The sequence below is a fragment of the Rhinolophus sinicus genome, chromosome 1 (assembly GCF_057876585.1).
Source record: "Rhinolophus sinicus isolate RSI-liver-muscle chromosome 1, RSI-T2T, whole genome shotgun sequence".
NCBI classification, from domain to species: Eukaryota; Metazoa; Chordata; class Mammalia; order Chiroptera; family Rhinolophidae; genus Rhinolophus; species Rhinolophus sinicus.
The window spans coordinates 70,971,685-70,993,109 of record NC_142501.1 but is presented as its reverse complement, the minus strand read 5'-3'; positions in this window follow the sequence as shown (position 1 = coordinate 70,993,109).

Below are 21,425 nucleotides of genomic sequence, written 5' to 3'. Positions count from 1 at the left end.
AATCTCCAAACAGTTTTATGCCTCGGTTTTAGATTCGCTGGGTACCAAGTTGGGTCTGGCATTTCTTGAATCTATGGTTCTCCTACATGTCACACCTTATGCACGTACAACTAACTTCCAGGGAGATAATGTTTGCACATAGCTACTATGACTGGATATTAAATTTACTTTCAAGCTAGCTAACTTGGAGGGAAAAAAAAAATCACCCAAATTATTAACTTATGACAGAAAGAAATAAAACAATGTATGTTCTATACTTTTAAATATATATATATTACATCTTTTTTTTAATTTCATAGAGTTTGAACCACATAAGGAAAAATACCTTTCACAATATATTTCTATAAAAAATGAAAAAAAAATGTTCCTTATGTGATTGCACTTTGTTTCATTTTAATTTCAAACACTTAAAGATTGGCTTCAAAGTTGTGAAGTGTGATGGATGTGGTTAGGAAAATGTGGGAATGTAATATGTCAATTATGCCCCAGATACATGCATCTTCCGTGTGTGTGTGTGTGTGTGTGTGTGTGTGTGTTTCACTCTTGAAAAATGGCACAGACTTTTAAAAATATGTTTTCAATTCAACCTCAGTGATAGAACTGGAAAACATAATTAAAGTGATTATTAGATACTAAAATAGTTTATCACCTTTACGCTGTGTTTTTAAAAGTGTTATTCCTAATGTAGCTGTGTTTTTCTTATGTGTTATATAAATAAGATGTCTCTTGTTTTTCTTTGGAATCTGAGCATGCTCCTAATTTCAGATTCATTCATTACACATAAAAACAATTAATGTATTTTAATAGTGAGACTATTTGGATATTATATGAGAGGAAAAGTGCTGTATGGGATTGGAAAGGGATCTTTCCACTCTGGTTATAGAAGTGAAGAAAGAACATTATGTGAATATATGTGATTATTTGTGAAGAATGATGGTTTTGTTTTGCCTTCCATAGAGAGTTTATGTAAAGGAAGGCCACTATCACTTTGATCTGAAAGCTGGTATTCTAACACTTTCCTTTAGGAATGTGCACTTTTATGTTAACAAGGTAACAATATTTCACATGAAATGATGTCCCAACATTCAAGTAGATTTCACTCACAAAACTGACTTTGCGGTTGACCCATACTAACCTCTTCAGTTTCATTGTAAGCTATTCATTCTCTCTATGCTTTCATGTATTAAACATCTAGGAAACCAAGAACAAAAAGTTTTTAAGAGGTTCACCGACTAATCTCTGGACTCTGGGAACAAATTTACAAAGACCAAAGGGGAAAAAAAAATAGGGAAAACCTTGCCAAAAAAGCACTTGGGTAAGACAATTTGGCATGTTGGAGGACAAAGAGAAGAGCAGGATAAATAGCAAAGTGAACAGTAGAATGATGTGAAATGAATTTGGGAAGATAGGCTGAAAAATTATGCAAGCCTGGTAAATCATTAACAGAAGTTTGGATTATAATTTGATTGTAAATGGAAGTCATTGAAAGATTTTAGGCAAAAATTAACTAGAGGTGATCTTTGTAGATCATGGATAAGAATACAGCAAGAATAGAAATGACAAGAAACAGTGGGAAAATTCTGCAGTATACCTGAAAAGATACGATCTTTTATAGACTAGAAACGGGTAACAGCAGATTGAGGTTGGAGGTAGAGTCAATAGGACTGGCTGAAAGATTGGAGATAGAGAATGGTGGCAGTGAGAATGAAAATTAAGAACCAAGGGAGGTTTCCAGATTTCTTACTTAAGAATGTAATAGCATGTGATATCATTTTATCGAGATGGGGAGAGAAACTAGGGAAAGAACAGAACTTTATTTCTATTAGCCGACCCTCATCTTAACTACTTACACTAATGATTTACTTTATGTCCATCATTGTAAGACTGGGGGCAGAACAATGTTTGATGTTCAACACTTGGCCATTTATTGGCCATTTTTAAAAGATCAAATATTTTTAAACAAAGTCAAGGCTGAGATCTTTGGTGTGAGCCAAATGCAAATGGAGAACTATATGACTTAAGGAATTTCAAAATAAATGAAGCAAAATTGCAAGGATGTCAGACTTCCCCCACTACGTTCTTCATAATTAACCAGACTACTATCATTATATTTAAAGGGAAAATATATTTTCTCTCATGTTTAAATTGCATCAACTTTATAGCAGCCCTAAATGATGGAACATTTCTCAGTGGATCCCAACAGCCTCCTAAAATCATTCCTAAACTAAAAAGAAGGTTTGATTTTAATAGCGGACCATGTAATTCTATTTACACGATGAAATGAGCATATGTATTAAAAATATACATATTTTTATACGTATTTTATATGTATTTTAACACATGTGCTCATTTCATCGTGTAAATAGAATTATAAATGAACTGGAATAATTGTATAAAAAAAGAACTGGAACAACGGTATATGTTACTGACCATTTAATTCATCTATTGATATTTGTTCATGTAAACAACTAACATTTCCTCACATTTGTTAGAAAAGTAGCTTACAAAATTCCTTACAAAAGGGATAATAATTAACATTATAGTTGTAGTTTTCAAGTTATATTTTCAAAGCAAATAGAATTTTTAGGCACATATGTTCTTTGTAGAGAGTATCAAAGAAAGACTATTAATATAAAGTGGACTTGTGTCTCAAAATGTATATAATGAACTACAGAACTAGGAACAATTTAAATAAGGAGCTTTGATATATATTTAGAAACATTCACTGGGACAAGAAAACCCATGAATCCTGAAAGTACTTTATTTATTTGGATTTTAGTTCTCTAGTCTTTAACATGGGACAGATCAATTAATATCTTTCCAGTTTAAAATCATGTTATTTCCTTGAAATTAGACAATAAAGACATTTAAAAAAATATTCTCTCACCTAAAATCTATTTTCTTTTTTTGCACTTTTTAAAATTTATTTTTTGTAATTAATATATCAGAATAAAGAATAAAAGTGATAAAGACTATTTTATCTAATACAGTGGTTTACTTCAGTATTCAGTGACTGTTATGTTAAACTGGTCAGTTTATATCAAGCAAGTATTTCATTGTCAATACTTAACAATTTCCCAGAATAATTTCCATTATTAAGTATATTGTCTCACTCTATAAATTTTAAAAAAGCAAGACATGTTTTCCAATTTTAATTAAATAATATACTCACTAAACTTTTAAAACATGCACATGATATTACATATGCAATATATTTAATAACATAAATATTAAATATATATACATATAAAATAAATGTGCATGCTGTCACCCTTACTGTAATCTGATAAAAAAATAATAGTAAAGCACAAGAAATCTCAATAAAATATATCTTAGAGAGAATTAGGGCAATTTTTGTAGACAGAACGTGATATAGCAATTTAAAACTTATTCTAAAGACTAGCTGGCTCCAGTTAATTTTCATAATGGAGTCTCTTGAAGAAATACGAATGACAGAAAATATCAGTATGGGAAGGACTATTTCCCTTAGGGTCCGTAATGTGCATGACTGGGTTCTGATTTCATGTTGTCATTCCAGATAGTCATTCACTTCTGACCTGAGTCCCAGTATTATCCTTTTTAATTTGTTCATCAGGTGTTTCCTGGCTTATGTTAGCAGCCCAGGTAAAAATCAAATCCTGTTCTCAAATATTCCTTTTACCTTACTCTTATGTGAGTTCTTCTCAGATTTAATATGCATAAGAATCATCTAGAAGGTTTTTTAAAGCACTGATTCCTTGGCCCATCCCCAGAGATTCCGATTCAGGTCTGGTGTAGGACCAGAAAATATTAATTTCTAACAAGCTCTCAAGTGACGCTGATTCTACAATTCTGTGAGCCACACTTTCAGCAGCACTGTCTTACGTGATACAGATGGTTACTCAAAATCTATTAGAAGTTCAAAATTTAGTCAAGCCTGCTTTCCGCCAGTTCCAATATATTAGCTATTCATTGTATGTAATTAAAACAATCACTTATTGTCTATTTTTGGTATTCATGAAATAAGTAAATTGAATAGCTGACGATTTCCAAAGGATGGTGCGATCTGTTTTGCCAAAACAACAACTTATAGTGTCTAACTTTCTGACAGTTGCGACCAACTAACTGTATTTCAGTTAGATAAAAGGGTCATGAATTTCAAGAGTTTCCAAGAGTTATTTATTCTTACTGGCCTTCAAACTTTTATAAATTGAACATAATAATGCTTTTTACTTTCTATATGAATTGTGTGTGTGTGTGTGTGTGTGTGTGTGTGTGTGTGTGTTGTAGGCAAAAAAAATGAGCAAGAAATTTCTTGGGAAGAGAAACAATTCCTTTGAAATTAATTAGCACAATTAAGGTGATAATGTCTCAGATCCTTTTGTTTTGTTTTGTTTTGTTTTCATTTTCCCACTGATACCTCCAGCTGAAACATGCCTCTCTTAGAGGCTAAGAATCCAGGCTTCCTTCTAGTACAAAGGGGAACATGTACCTGCTGATATACATGAAATTTTACCTTTAACTTTGGAAACCGAAGTTACCAGTTTAAAACACAAGTTAACTTTGCCAGACAGCCACATTCATCACATGTTAAGAATACGATAGGCAAAGATGCACAGGGTCTGGTATCTTATTCTGGATTTCATTGCAACTTCTCAAACAAACCCTCTCTGGACAGCACATTCTTAGAAACTAGACCTCTCCATGTTGCAACAGTCATAAAGGAGATTCATGCTTGACATTCCAGAAATAATTGAATACTGGTGACATTTGTCATAACGATGACATTACAATACAATACATCAATACAATACAATACATGACATTATAATATATCAGACACAAAGAGAGAACTACATAAAGCCTCTAATTTGGGAAAAAAAGGAGAGAAGATTGTTGTCTATAATCAAATGGTACTATCAAACAGAGAAAGATGAATTACACACTGTCAATAATAGACTGTCAATGGAGTCAATGTGATATGACTTCAAATAACGATGTCACTGATGTTTCTATATTTAGAAATATAAATGATGTTTATAAATGATTATATAAATGATGTTTCTATATTTATAAATATAAAGTATATTTCTAAAGATATAAGCCTTATTAATGATTGTAATATATTTGGTTATTTTTTAAATGTTTGATTCAATCAGTGAAATACAATTTTGCCAGGTAGGTTCTGATTCTATATCAAAACAGTAATTGATTTATTAACTGATCTTACAAAAGACAATCATCTAATAAACATTTTTATGAATGTAGATATTACATGGGGCTTAGCAATACCTGGGTTACTGTTGTTGTTTTTTTTAATTTTCTGCATATGTCAACATGATTTTGTAGTGGGATATATGTTTTGAATTAATTTTGACTTAATTTTATTTTACATATATATACATACACATGCCTAATACGCGCACACACACACACACACACACACTCACAGACACACACACACACACACACACACGGTGCCAAAAAAATGTATACACATTTTAATAAAGGAAAACTGTATTAAAGTTGTAATACTCAATATATACCGATAACAAAAGATGAATACAAGTCATGTTTGACTTCTGCAATTACAATAGGTGCTCAAAGTAGTTACCATCAGCATCCAGACACTTCTGATTACGATGAACTACTGCTTGAGGAACACTGACAAAACTGTCCATTTGTATACATTTTTTTGGCATCCCCGATATGTGTGTGTGTGTGTATATATATATATATATATATATATATATATATATATATATGACATACACATACATATTTGAATCTCTATAAGCCTGCATGAGAGTGTATGAATTGTGGGATTTAGCATGTGGGATTTGGAAAAGTGGGGGGAAAAGTTTGCATAAAAGAAGGAATAAAAGAAAAAAAGAGAAAAAAACATTGAAATCTATTACATCCTTATAAGCCAAAACTATATACTCAGGTAAGTCCAATATGATTTGCATAACTTAAAATCCACTCCTAGAGTATTATGTTAAGCAAAATAAGTCAGATGGAAAAGGACAAGAACCATATGATTTCACTCATGTGGAAAACAAACAGAAAGCAAAAAGCAAACTAACAAACCAAACTCATAGAAACAGAAAACAGTACGATGGTTACCAGAGGGGAAGGGATTTGAGGGAGGTTAAAGAAGGTAAAGGGGGTCAAATACAAAGGGTGTCAAAAAAAGTATATACATTTTAAGAAAGGAAAGCTGTATTAAAATTGTAATGATATATACCGATAACAAAAGATGAAGACAAGTCATGTTTGACTTTTGCAATTAAAAACAGTGTTCAAAGTGGTTACCATCAGCATAATTTTAACACAGTTTTTTCCTTTCTTAAAATGTGTATACATTTTTCTGGCACCCTCTCTACATAGTGATGGAAGGAGATTAGACTTTGAGCAGTGAGCCACACAATGCAATATATGTGATGTATTATAGAATTGTACATTGAAACGTATATGTTATTAAACAATGTCACCCCATTAAATTTAATTTGAAAAAATCCACTCCTACAAAAGTTCACATTATGTTTAAGGTAGCCACTGACATATTGTCCTTGAAATGCAGTTATTCCTATCCTTAACTTTGCTATGACCCCTGGGTAAAGGCAATAATGGAAAAATAATATAGAATAAGGGAGGAAAAAAAAAACCTGCAAACTAGTTCTATTTCCCAAATCAACCCATTACCAATTGTACAAAGCCAAGGAAACTATTCAGCTTCTTGAAGCTTTAATCTCCATCTCATCAAGCATCTAAAGTCTTCTGCATTTTTTTCTTATTTATGTCAATGTATATTTTATGTAGCACTGGCACAATTATTTTTTAATGCGTCCAATTCTAGAATTAAAAAGGGAACAGCACAGGAAACTACTGAGTGAGGATACACAGAAGCATATTATTTAATAGTTTAAAATTTAAGATGTTAGTTGAAAAGAAGGGTGTGTACACAAATTTTAATTACTTCCACATGTTCTTTTTCAGGGCATCAATGGATCAACCTTCCAGCTGTTATGAAGATACATTTATAGCATAGACTCATGTAAACAAACTAAGAGCACTAGAAACAAATAGAAAGGGTGATTTTTGTGCTTGTTTTTAATAAGAAGTATTTTGCAGCTATTATGAAATTCATCTCTATATGCTCAAATAAATACAGTGGTACCTTGGTTTTCAAACATAATCCATTCCAGAAGACCGTTTGGATTCTGAAACGTTAAAAAACCGAGGCACGGTTTCCCCATAGAACGTAATGCAAAATGGAGTAATCCATTCCAAACCTTTAAAATCAACCCCTAAAACTGCAAATTTAGCATGGATTTTACTATCTAATGATACCATAGATCCGTAAAATTTATGGCGTTGGTAAACCGAAATGTTCATCAACAGAGACGTTCAAAAACCAAGGTACCACTATAAATGCATTATGGAAAGAACTATAAGATACATGATACAAATGTCTTGGAAATTATATTGAAATGGGGGATCAAGGTGAGCTATTGCTTTATTTATATTGCTGGGGTTTCTTAGAAAAATATTCAACATTATTGACATAATTTATATTCATTATTAATTAGAAACTAATATAATTTTATTGAGGGATAAATGAAAGCAGACTATCAAAATCATCTATCTTCAAAGGTGCTCCAGAGATGACTCTACATTTACATCCTCACGTTTGCATTGGCACTAGTTCTTTCCCTGAAGTTTGGGTCTTACCTGTAGCTTGGAACCAGAGACCAGGAATGAAGGAGGATTTAATCTGTCTTTTCATCATTTGGCCACTTTTCTTTTACATCCCACCTTTCCTACTCACTATACTGCTCTGGTTCTTCCAGGATTAGAGTGTATGGATAGACATAAGAGAAGAAAAGGAAAACATTTTCTCTAGTTATGCATGGGTTTCTCTTGACCATTGGATGCTCACTGTCATAGCAGAACAAAAGGCTGAGTGTTTCATAGGAAGACTGCCTTTCCACAGGGAACTGCACTGAACTGATTCAGAAGAATTAAATGTTGAAAACATAAATATTCGCCCTGCTGAATTGACCAGCACTTATTCCCTCGTTTTCCGCTGTCATCATGGGTTGATCCAGCCAATGAACTCCAGTCTTCAATAATCTTGGGATGAGAGATCAGGCACGTGTACCTATTTTCACATATGTCTTCCTACTCCTTCAGACGCCTGGGAGTTTCTCACAAAACCTCTCTCACATTCTACTCTGATGGTAGCATGAGGCATGCCTGCAATTTCTATACCACAGCATATGTCTTACGGGGGACTGAGACTCCAGCCTTCTACTTGGGGATATCTAAAGCATCTTTGAGCATTTTTCTCTCTCTGACTCCTACCAATTTGGCTGCGAAGGAAGAAGCATCCTTAAGCATGGAAACTTTATAGCATTCTGAATCCCTATAAAGTATCTTCAATTAATCAACATTTTTTGAATGCATCTGTAATTTATGTAAGCTATTGGGCGTTATGCGTGCTGGGCTGCTCTTATTGTCTCTCATTATGCCCTACAACGTTGTGTTTGGCGCTGCTCTTGAATATGTGCGGGTAATGCCACGTATGACCTTCAGACTTGGTGCCTCTGCCACCAACTCAGAGACAAAATAAAAAGTCCCATTCAATACCTCATTCCTACTATAAAGCTTGACAATAGAAAAACGTTAATACACTAAGTAAAAGTTGGGGCTAGGAGGAAGAAGTTGAGATGCACTAACATCGTGTTTTTTTGGTTTGTTTTTTAATGGAGTTCAGAAACAGATATTACATAAATTTATACACAAACAACTAGTTTTTAAGTATATGATAAATAGTTACTGGAATGAAAAATTTAAAACTGTTAACTGTGAATGCCTTTGGAAACTATCCTGAGAATTGGGAATAAGAAAGGCTTTTATTTTCATATCCTCTTGTATTGCCTCAAGGTAGCTATGCAGACTGTGTCAGAAAAATTGACTAATTAATTGATATTGTTAGATATTGGGTCAACTTTCCTTAGATACAGAGAGGCAGTCTTGAATATACATAAAGGATGATATTTTTCTCTTAAATATACAAATACAGTATTTAATAAGGGAGATACATTCAGTCCTCATTTTATTAAATTAACTTTTAAAAATGCTTGTTGTTTGCCAGATAGTCAAGGTATATATTTAATTCAGTACACATTCTGTATACTTCAGGAAAATACAGTATACAAAAGTGTGGAATATTTCTAACAAAGTTTTCATGGTAAAGTTTAGACAATTTCTTTAACATGTAGCAATTGTTTCACTGGGACTGTTGAAGAAATTTTTCAAAATTTCTTCAGGAAGAATAAATTAAATTTCTGATTCAAAAACCATTGATTTTATTTTTCTATATTTAAGTTTTTTTGAAAAGCGTCATAAAATTTCACAGTGGGAATATCAGTATTGACTAAACCCTAACTATACATACTTATGTTAATATTAAGAAAAATACTTTCAGAAAATAGTGTTATGAATTATTTTTTAACATGCTCAACACACAGATCTCCATTTGTGAAAACTGATTTTGAAGCTTCAGGGTTATACACTGCTCTGGTCCTGGCCTGTGCATGCCTAGCAAAACTCCTAATTGTAGTTAAAATGCCTAAAGTGCTCTTTCTCCTAGAGGCAGAAATGTCTGATTAAAATACTGCCTTCTGCCCATTTCCTGCCTTCCAAGGAGAATGAATAAATACCTATTGTATCCACCTACTCCCTTCAGGCATCCTGTCTGTATCTGGTCACTAACTTAACCACTTAGTTAACACTGCATTCAACCCACGTTCTGATATTGATATTCCTGACAACTCAAGGGAGAATCTTCTGACATTTCTTCCCCCCAATATCAATTCCAAGTAAAGTAAGATCTTCTGTGAACAGCCAACTCTGGTTCAATTATTGCTTCTCTTCTCATCAGAATAGAAAAAGAAAAAGCAGTTTTCATTTCATGCATTGCACTTCAATGTCAAATTCTCTCTGCCAACAGTATGAAGATTTTTATACAGCAGAATGTTGTATATATATATATATATATATATATATATATATATATATATATATGTCTTCTTGAATAGAATCAGTACTTATTTTTCTTCTTTAAACATACCAAAAACAAACAGAAAAAAATCAGAATATATACAGGCAGGAACTTTGCTATGTTCTTATAAGTGTTAGATAACTTCATTAATTTAATAAATATTTATTAAGTGGCTACAATGTACCAGGAATTCCTTTAGGCATTTGGGTATATCAGTGCATAAAAGAGAACAGATTTGTATCTTTATGGAGCTTATATTTCAGCAAGTGATAGACAATAAAAATTAACACGATGAATGAATTATCTATTTATACATACAAGGACTAAGAAAAGTTTACCAGCATACATGGGATCAAGAGTGTCAGGGGCTGGGAAGTGCAGATTGTAGTATTAAATAGGGTGATGGGGCAATTCCCATTGAAATGAGGAGATCTGAGCAAAGATTTAAGAAGGTAAGTGGTTTAGTCATATAGATTTCAGTATTCATTCCAGAAGAAATGAATAGCAGATATACAATCTTTATGCTGAAACCAAAGAGGCTAGTGTGGTTGAAATATCTTGGGGAGGGGGGTGTGGGGAGGAAGAATAGGAAATGAAGTCAGAGAGTTAAGGGGGAGTTGAGAGGTACGATTATACAGGAGGTACAATTTAAAGACTGTATAAGGGCTGTGACTTTTACTGGGAATGAACTAGGAGTCAGGGTTTGAGTCAGGGTTGACATGATCTGACTCAGGTTTAGAAGGACTCTGACCCCTCCGCTGGCTTTTGTATATGAATTCATTGTACTGGACTAAAAGTAGAAGCAGAAAGGCCAGTTAGGTGACCCTTGTTTGAGGGAAGTACCAGCAGAGCAATTGAGAAGCTGCCAGCTTCTGGAAGAGCCAACATTGAGGGTGGGGTGGGAGGAGGAGGCAGCCAAAAGTGACTCCAAGAATTTTTGTTTTAAGCAACTGAAAGAATGTACTTGGATGTAAGCAGATTAGAGAGGGAATAATACAGAGGTCAATACACTACATAGTCAGTTTGAAAACTTCAATAGACATCCAAGAAAAGATATCATAAGAAGCTGATAGTCAAGTTTGAAGTTCAAAAGGGATATCAGGCTAAAGATATCCATTAAGGACCATTAGCATATAAATGGTATTTGAAGTCATGAGACTGCATGAACTCACCAAGGGAGGAAGGCTAGTTCAAAACGAGAAAAGGACCAAACTCTGAACCTTGAGATATTCTACCAGTTACAGATTGGGACTATTAGGATAAAACCACCAGGATTAAGACGGAGCAGGTGTGAAGTAGGGGGAAAAACAAAAACAAAAACAAGAAAACCTAGCAGATATTGGTACCATGAAGGAGAAATGAAAAGATATATCAAATAAGAGAAAGTGAGCATATGTGTGAAATGCTGCCAATAGACCCAATAAGATGAGGGCTGTGTACTAGTCATTGGATTTAACACTGTGAACATCACTAGTGAACTGGACAAGAGCATCCATACAGAAGGTGTGGAGGTAAAAGCCAGATAATAGAGGACTCTAAGAGAAAGTGGAAAGAAAAAACTTGGAGAAATTTAATCATGCTATTCTTCCAAGGAGTTTCACTGCAAAAGAGAGTAGTCCTTCAAGACACGAGTCATTACCATTTTGTAGATTAGAAAAACAAAAAGCATAGTTTACTACAATCACACAGTTTGTAAGGGATAGAAACAGGATTCAGATTCTGTCCTGCCTGACTTTCTGTTGTACTCTGCTGTTTTTCCAAGTGGCCAAAGAGATAGGAGAGTAATCAGTCCTTATTTTATGTGGTTTTATGAGATTTAAGTGGTTTATTTATACAAAATATGTAGCACAAAATCTAGCACATTGTAGGTGAAAACTACAAGTTAGATTTCTTCTTATTTTTCCTACTCCCACTTGTTGCCTAAAATATAGAGGGTCATTGATAAATGTAAAGCAAATATTTATTGCTTATTAAACATGTGGTAAAATCAAACATATTATGACCTACTAAAAGAAACTATGAAGTTTGTAACTTATATTTCTTCCTATAATAGAGGGTTACAATAAATGTATTTGTATTTTTTGCTCACATTTTGTCACCAGAAGAAAAGGAATATTGTATCCTATCCAGATGACTGATAATAAAAAAATATGCATATATAATTTGTAAACATATTATTCTAAAAAATAGCTGTTCATCTATGTAAAAAAACCATAATCTATAAGTTTTTCTCTAATATTCTTTTAAAGTGTATATTATTTTATAAACTTTTTCATTTAATGACAGCACAATTCTGAAAATGAACAGCATGTGGTATAGGAATATTCACAATATTTAGGTAATTATTTCAGCCACTGAGCAGAAGAAACAAAGTCAATCTAAATTCATATAAAATAATATTTAGGGATTAACGATCACACATAGACGTTTACATTCCAATTCCCTAGAAATAATTTCTTTGAAAATACATACATGGGATCAAAGTTTTAGGTGTGTTTGGGAAATAGTAACTGGTCCCATTTTGCTGGAACTTAGACAAATAAACAAATTATATAGAACTATATAGCTGTAGATGTGTGTATAGGTAAAGATAAGAAGAGAAAGTTTTTTGGGTATTTAGAAAAGTCTTTAAAATTTTCAATCTTTGAGGATCCTTTCCAACCCAGATTAGGAAAACACCAAAATAGTCTTTCGAAATTACCTACTACTTTAGGGGTGAGAATTGGAAAAAGACAATAAATATGCAAATGAATAAATTGCTAATGGGAGATGAGACTCTAGGAAGCTGCCTTGAGCTACCATTATCAGGAGATAACGCTCTGAGGGATTGATATTAGACCTAAGAGCAAATTGACAAGAAGAAGGTAGTCAGGAAGATAATCCAAATAGGGGTTAAAGCATGTGCAAAGGTCTTGGAAAATATCAAAACATGACTATCTATTTGAGACTCAAGAAAACAAAAGTTGTGTGCCTGAAACACAGTAAGGATGTGAGAAAACCATGTGAGAGATGGTTAGAGAGGTTAGTCAGACAGCTTACACAGGATCTTGTATGCCAGGGTAAGGAGTGTGGCCTTCATTGTAAGGGTGATGAAAATCTTTAGAGAACTGTTCAGTGAGGTAGTGAGGTGATTTGATAAAGGCTTTATCAAATCACTGTGGCTGATACATTCAGAATGGGTGAAAGTGACTAAAAGTACTCTTTATTAGAAGGCTCTCAAGATAGTCCAGGTGACTGACAATCATGGTGTGGAGTATGATCTCAGCAGAGAAGAAGAAATTACAAGAGTTAGATACAGTAATTTTAATAGATGAAATAATTTACGTTGTGTGTGTGTGTGTGTGTGTGTGAAATGTAAGGCTGTGTGAATGGGAAGAGCAAAAGGTAACGTTGACTAGGGAGACCTAGTTTAAATGGATTGAGTCTGAGCTACTGGTAGTAGAACTTCAGTGGGACACTGAAAATGGCAACTGAAGTTTACCGGGAAGACAGAGCTAGCTATGTAGTTTTGTACATCATCAGTCTAAAGGGGATCATTAAACTATTAGAAACTCTGGCCTTAGCCTAGTCACAAAGGTTTGAGGACTCTGATTCAAAAGGCTCTTAACTTGAAGAGATTGAATAGGAAAGATAACGGTTTAGAATCTAAAAGGAAGAGGCAGTGAGGAGAAGAGACTCGCTTCTTTCCTCCCCTCTCCCAGTTAGTGCTACCTTCTTTTCTGGGAAGAACTGGAATAGATATGATGTTCCAATAAGTGGTATATTTATTGACACTACTTTTCGATAGAAGACGTACATGAAAATGTGCATACTGTCCTCTGTAAAGTTATAATTCAATAGTAAAACAAAACGATGGCCTTCTTGCTTCTATTTCAAGATTCACCACTGCACAATATTTCAAAGAAAAGTTGTACAATGTCAATCCTAAATAGCAGTTTTCATTATCCCACTCCATGTGACCTTTCTCAGCAAGCTTCCCTCACTACCAACCCCCTCTGTAACTCATAAATCTCTCCTTCAAATCCCTCCCTACTGTATTTTTTAAACCACATTTTCTCATTTTGTTCCCCATTATATTTCTACCTTATTATTGTAGATAAATTCAGACTTTTTTTGGCTTTGTTAAATTTTCCAATCTACACTTTATTGAGACCAATCCAATGTAAAACCAGCAGAAAAGCTGATCAAACAAAGGGCCTTCCATAGAAGGGGTGTGTGGGTGGGTGGGTGGGTGTATATTATTGTTGGGGAGCGGGGGCTATAAACACTCTACACTAATCATTTTTGTCCCAGAAAGATGAGATACCATCTTTGCATATTTTTTACTATATATAACAAAATTATGAGGAATCTTCTCACAAAAGACACTTTCTCTGAAATCACAAAGCAGTTCAATTTTCCATTGAAGTTTTAAATTCTAAATCTTAAGTACTACTAAACTTAGTCAACAATTAGAAACTCACACGCTTTCAAAAATGAACCATATGAAAACAATTAATTTGTCTCCATCTTAATTAAATGGTGAAGCAATTCAACAAACTCAGCTTTCAAATTCAATAATAATTAATCTAAATAGTTTCAGAATCCTGCATTACAGTGGCTCAATAAGAGAATGTAGCATCTGGCAGAAACATTTCAATTCTATAGGTTGCTTCATTTATTCAGAAAGCGGTAACAAGGCAGAAAATCATTAAGAAGTTTTTTGCTGAGGTGATGGTGCATTTTCAAAGATTATCTCTAGATATACAAAAGTATATAAACCTAATAGACATATAGAGTCTATTTATGAGAGTTCTTCGACCTGATATCAAAAGTATAATCCACAAAATAGGAAAATTGATAAATATGACCTCATAAAATAAAAGAAAAAAGTTGCTTTGCAAAAGATCATATGAAAGGATGACATAAGTAAAAAAGATTTCTGTATTATATTTATATATATTTCATTCACTTATATAATTGAATGTTACCTTATATAGAATATATAAAATTAAAACATAATAATTGTGTTACACTAGACCAATTTGAAATAAATATGATAAGTATTCTGGTTGTTTTCATCAGAATAATTGGTTCAATTTTTACAGTCTACCATTACTAAAGCAGAAGTTCTCAATTCAATTTTCAAAAAATCGTTTAATCTCCCACCTCCAAAATAGCAATTACTTTTCTACAAAAGCCATACTGACATAAACATGAGGAAGTCCTTGTCCCATACAGATCACTGGATGATAATTTAGAAAGGAGGAAGAGAAAGAGAGAGAGAGAGAGAGAGAGAGAGAGAGAGAGAGAGAGAGAGAGAGAAAGAGATGCAAGGAGACATGTTTATAAGAATAACATAGGGGCTGGGTGATAGTAAGTGAACTCCTGATTTAGTAGTAGCAGGGTGACTGAAAAACAGGTGGCAGATGAGAGAAAAAATAATATTTATAGAAATTGTTCATTATTCCACTTATTGTTCTTCATTTTCTTTTTAAAAAATAGTAGCATAAATGAAAAGTTTTTGGTAGCATGTTGCCAAGATATAAAACAGGTTGAAAAAAATAAGACAAAGTGCAAGTATAATAGTAGAAGGCTATGTTTGAAAAGTTGAACATAATCAACTGGAAGCAGTATTATCTAAGCAACAGCATTATTTATGATTATGTGTTTCAAATGAAAAAAGACAAACAGTTTCTAATGAATATTCCAAATTACTACATATATTTTCAAAGATGTGGATAAGTTAACACTGATATTAGTAAAATAGCTTTTAAATATGTGCGTTTTTCTTTTATGTATAAGCGAAATTAATATTAACTCATGATGGGTCTTTGAATTTCTTACACTCAACAGTGAATCACTTATAATAAAAGAACCTTTCAACAACTGGTTCTTAGGATTGGCCATCCATAGGCAAAACAAACAAACAAAAATGCCTAATACTGCACTTTATACAAAAATAAACTAAAAATGAATCATGGACTTACATGTGGAACATAAAATACAAAAAATTTAGGAAAACATTGTTATACTTCCAAAGAGATATTGACTGAAAATACACACATGGATTCCTCATTGATAGGCCCTTGCACACTAGTAGTTTCCTATATCACCATCACTACTGAAAACAAATAGCTACCTCAAGTTTAGCAGATGGAAGTACCTCTGGTAAAATTGTAGCATTTCTTTCAATGAATAGATGTTCTTCTGCAATACTGCTTATACAAAATAGTAAACATCAGTTTGCAATGAAAAAGAATGTTGTCTATTCATGTAATTATAATACTTCTTAAGTTTATGGGTAAAAGTGAATTAACTTTAATTTGTACGTATTGAATAGGAACATATTAAATAATTGAAATTAAAGGAGTGAAACTCAGAAGAAACATGGTACTAATAGAAGAAAGTTGATGCCAATAGATGTCATCAATATATAGATGTTGTTACAAGATGAGTGTGTTAATAAAATCATCCTACCCAAGACACAAGAATGGGCTCAAAACAGAACCTTGTGTAGTGGCTATAACGGAAAGACTAAATGCAAATAAAAAAAATGTGGCACAGATGTTCAACAAATGTTTTAACAAAAGCTAAAGGGAAAAGTCAAATATTGGATATACAAAAAAGTAATCTCAAATGTTATTTGCCTCAACTTATATGTCCCATCTCTCTTTTCATTATCTATAAGAATTCTGAGCATCAATTATATTATTGAGTATACACAAAGAACATAAGATACTGACAACTTGAAGGAAGGTCAATTCATGTTTCAAATCTTTTATCCATTACTATTATTATGTGCTTAATTTAAGAGCACCATGAAGACATGTTTAAATCTAAGAAGCAAAGAAAGATTGTGAATGAAAACAAAGTTTCTATAGCAAACCATTAGCTATAGCATTTCAATAATGACATTAAAACTTTGCCTCTTTTTCAATTGATCTGATTCCCTTCAGTTCATCCCAACCCAGATTTCAGTAGTCCATATATATATATATATATTATTTCAATGTGTGGGATCATTTGGGAAACTGCTGAAAGTTTTGGGACTTTCTGCAGGAAAGTGTTAAAGTGCACAATGTTTATAGATTCAGTGGATTAACTATTAGATGCCACTGATTAAAACTCTATCATTTAAGAACCATTGCCTTTATCAGATAATGAGATCTTTGTATGATCAAAATAAATACATGAGTCTTCTTGTTATAAGTTCTGAAGTAGGTGTATAAGGGGAAATCCAAGATAGTAAAAATTATCCTTGAAGTTTTCTTAAATAATCTCAATTAAGAATATAACCATATAGAGGATCTTGGTATACATGGTGGAGATAAATGCTGTTGCTTCCTTGCTCTCACAATCACATCAAAATTACTATTAAACTACAGAACAATCATCATTGATAATCACCTGAAGTCTAGCTGAACTGAACCCCTAGAACTAAGGAAATACAGAAGAAGCCACCTTGAGACTGGTAGGAGGAACAGAGAGATGAACTGTCTGATAACATACCCATGGATGATGGTTAAAACTTGGAAGGCATATCTGGGCTGTGGAGGTTCCCCCTAGAGGAGTGAGCGGTCCTAGCTCCACACAAGGCTTCCCAGACCAGGGCTCCAGAGCTGGGGAGAGAAGTCACAAAAAGTTTTGGTTGTGAAAACCAGCAGAGATTGTAGCTGAGTGAAACGGAGGGTGGCTGCACTCCCAGGTTCTCATCTTAAAGGGAACTTAAGATGCATGGACTTACTTGCTGACAAACTCTCTCACTCTGACTGCCAGCATTGGGGCAGCAGCTAGACAGACGCCAGGGACATACAGGGAGGAACTGAATTCTCGGGCTTCAGAAAGAGGGCTGAAAGATTAACTTTCTCCTGGACTGAGAAACTGGAGGAAGCCACTGTTTCTTTGTTGATCCCTCCCCGCTCCCAGTGTGCAGACACAGGCAGCCACCATATCTTAGTCTTCATCAACCTGGTTAACACCATTCATTCATGCCACCCTGGTGATTCCCTGAGAATCCGTTAGACTCAAATTTTGGGCACACTGAACGCATTTCTAGTAGTTTTTCCTTACAGATGGCTTGGCTTGGCTCATGATACAGACTTTCCTAAAATCTTTTCGAAGATTCACAAAACCAAAATAAGCAGCATATGTATTTGGTGTGACCCATACCTCCTGCTGAGCAGTCCTATGCCCAGCAATAGTAACAGCCTGCCTTGATTTGTGGCTTGGACCTCTTGAGGCACCTCAAGCACAACACTGGTAGCAGCCTACTGTGGATTGATTGCTTTAAGGCTCATGTCACATGGCTCCAGGCAGGGCATAGTCTGTGGCTGAATTTTCTCTGCAGCAAGTCCCCTCTCAGGATGCCACAAGGCTGGCGCTCTCAGTGGCCAGCTTCAGATTGAGACCAGAGCAGCACCACACTGCCTCCAGGGATGACACCCAAAGGGCAGACTGGGCAAATACCAGAGCCCTGCTAAAGTGAATCCTGCTTTGTAGGGTCCAACCCCGCACAACAGCTCCTCCACTATAGTCATAGCCAGTCCTCACAACCAATCAACCCGAGGACCAATACCTCCCATTGATGTGTAAACAGCAACCAAGGCTCCACTACAACAGGAGGGAACACACAATCCATACAAGAGGCACACCTGGAGCACCCAGTTCTAGTAACCAGGGAGAACACACTACTAGGCACCACAGGACACCTACTCAAAAGACCGAGAGACTTAGAAGCACTACATAGACAAACACAGAGAGACAAAGAAACGTTTCCCAAATAAAAGGACACAACAAAGCTCCAGAAAAAGACCTAAATAAAATGGGGACAAGCAATCTATCAGATGCAGCGTTCCATACACTGGTTATAAGGATGCTCAATGATCTCAGGGAGAACTTCAAAGAATAGATAGGAAACATAAAAATGGAGATAGAAAACATAAAAAAAGAACCAGTCAGAAATAAAGAATATGATAACTGAAATGAAGAATAGAGGGAATCAACACTAAATTAAATGAAGCAGAGGATCAAATCAGTGATGTAGAAGATAAGGTAGCAGAAAACACCCAAAAAGAACAGCACAAAGAAAAAAAAAAACAAAAAAAAAAAACCCAAAATGAGATGGCTTAAGGGACTTTGGGACAACATCAAGTATCCCAACATTTGCATTATTGGGGTACTAGAAAGAGAAGAGAGAGAGCAAGGAATTGAAAACCTCTTTGAAGAAATGATGATGGAAAACTTCCCTAACCTGGAGGTGGAAATAGACATATAAGTCCAGGAAGTGCAGAGAGTCCCACACAAGATGAACCCAAAGAGGTCTATACCAAGACACATCATAATTAAAAAATGCTAAAAGTTAAAGACAAACAAAGAATCTTAAAAGCAGTAAGAGAAAAACAGTTAGTTACCTACAAGGGAGCTTACATAAGACTGTTAGCTGATTTCTTAACAGAAACTTTGCAGGCCAGAAGAGATTGGCACAAAATATTCAAAGTGATGAAAAGCAAGGACCTACAACCAAGATTACTCTACCCATCAAAGCAATTATTTAGAATGGAAGGACTGATAAAGAGATTCCTATACAAGAAAAAGCTAAAGGAGTTCATCACCACCAAACCAGTCTTACAAGGAATATTAGAGGGACTTATTTAAGAGGAAAATAAAATGATCAAACATATAAATAATAAAATGGCAATAATTACATAAATATCAGCAATTTACATATAAATGGATTAAATATTTCCATCAAAACCCACAAGGTGGCTCAATAGATAAGAAAACAAGACCCACATGTATGCTGCCTACAAGAGACTTACTTAACATCGAAAGACACACACACAGACTGAAAGTGAAGGAATGGAAAAAGATATGTCATGAAAATGGAAACAAAAATAAATACTTAAACAAGACAAAATAGACTTTAGAGACTATAACAAGAGATGAAGAAGGATACAGTAATCCCACTTATGGATACTTATTTGAACAAACCCAAAATGGTACTTCGACGGGATATGTGCACATATATATTCATTGCAGCATTGTTTACAACAGCCAAGATATGAAGGCAATCTGGGTGTCCCTGAATGGGTGGATGGATAAAGAAGAGGTAGTATATGCACACAATAGAATATTACTCAGCCATAAAGAAGAATGAAATCTTGCCATCTGCAACAACACAGATGGACCTAGAGGGTATTTTGCTGAGTGTAGTAAGTCATTCGGATAAAGACAAATGTCATATCATTTCACTTATAAGTAGAATCTATAGAAGAAAATAAACAAAAGAACAAAACAGAACCAAACTCATAGATACAGAGAACATTTTGATTGTTGCCAAATGAGAGGGACAAATGAGAGGGACCTTGGGGGTGGATAGAAAAGGGGAAGGGGTTAAGAAGTACAAATTAGTTGTTACACAATAGTCATGGGGACGTAGGGTTCAGCATGAGGAATATAGTCAATAATATTGCGATCACTATGTATGGTGTCAGATGGGTACTGGATTTACAGGGTTGATAGATGGGAGTGGTTTAGGGACAGGGTGAAAATGGTAAAGAAACTAAGAAGTACTAATTGGTAGTTACAAAATAGTCATGGGGATGTAAAGTAAAGCATCGGGAATATAGTCAATAATATGGTGATAACTATGCATAGTGCCAGGTGGGTACTAGACTCATTTGGGGATCATTTCTTAAATATATAAACATCCAACCACTGTGCTGTACACCTGCAATATAAAATAATACTGAATGCCAACTGTAATTGAAAAAAATAAAAAAGGAGGGAAACATTGAATGGGAATAAGAGGTTCAAATTTCCAGGTATAAAACAAATAAGTCATGGGGATATAATGTACAGCATGGAGAATATAGTTAATAATATTGTGATAGCTTAGTACAGTGTTAGATGGTTGCTGGACTTATATGGCGATCACTTCTTTAGGTATATTTAGGTATATCAATGTTGAATAACTATGGTGTATATCTGAAACTAATATAATATTGTGTGTTAGCTATATTTTAGTAAAAGTCTTTTAAGAGAGAATACAACTGCATACAGTGATATAATTATTATAATGTATTGCACTCAGAACTACAAAATATCATTTTATTGAGGAACCATATTCAGAAATTAAATTATTCAAGGGTTTGACCACTTGGAACATTTCAGCAATTCACCAACGTATCTACAATTGAATATCTGATTTGATCAGATTTAAAGGCATTAATGATCCCGCTTCCATTGCTAGAGGAGGGACTGCTAATCAGGACAAGTAGTGGCAAAAACAGTTACTTAAATTATCACTGATAGCCACTTGTAATCAAGTGCATGTAAATGGCAAGGCTTTGAGTAGCAGGTAGAACACTTAGTATAATGAGTATAACAGGACTGT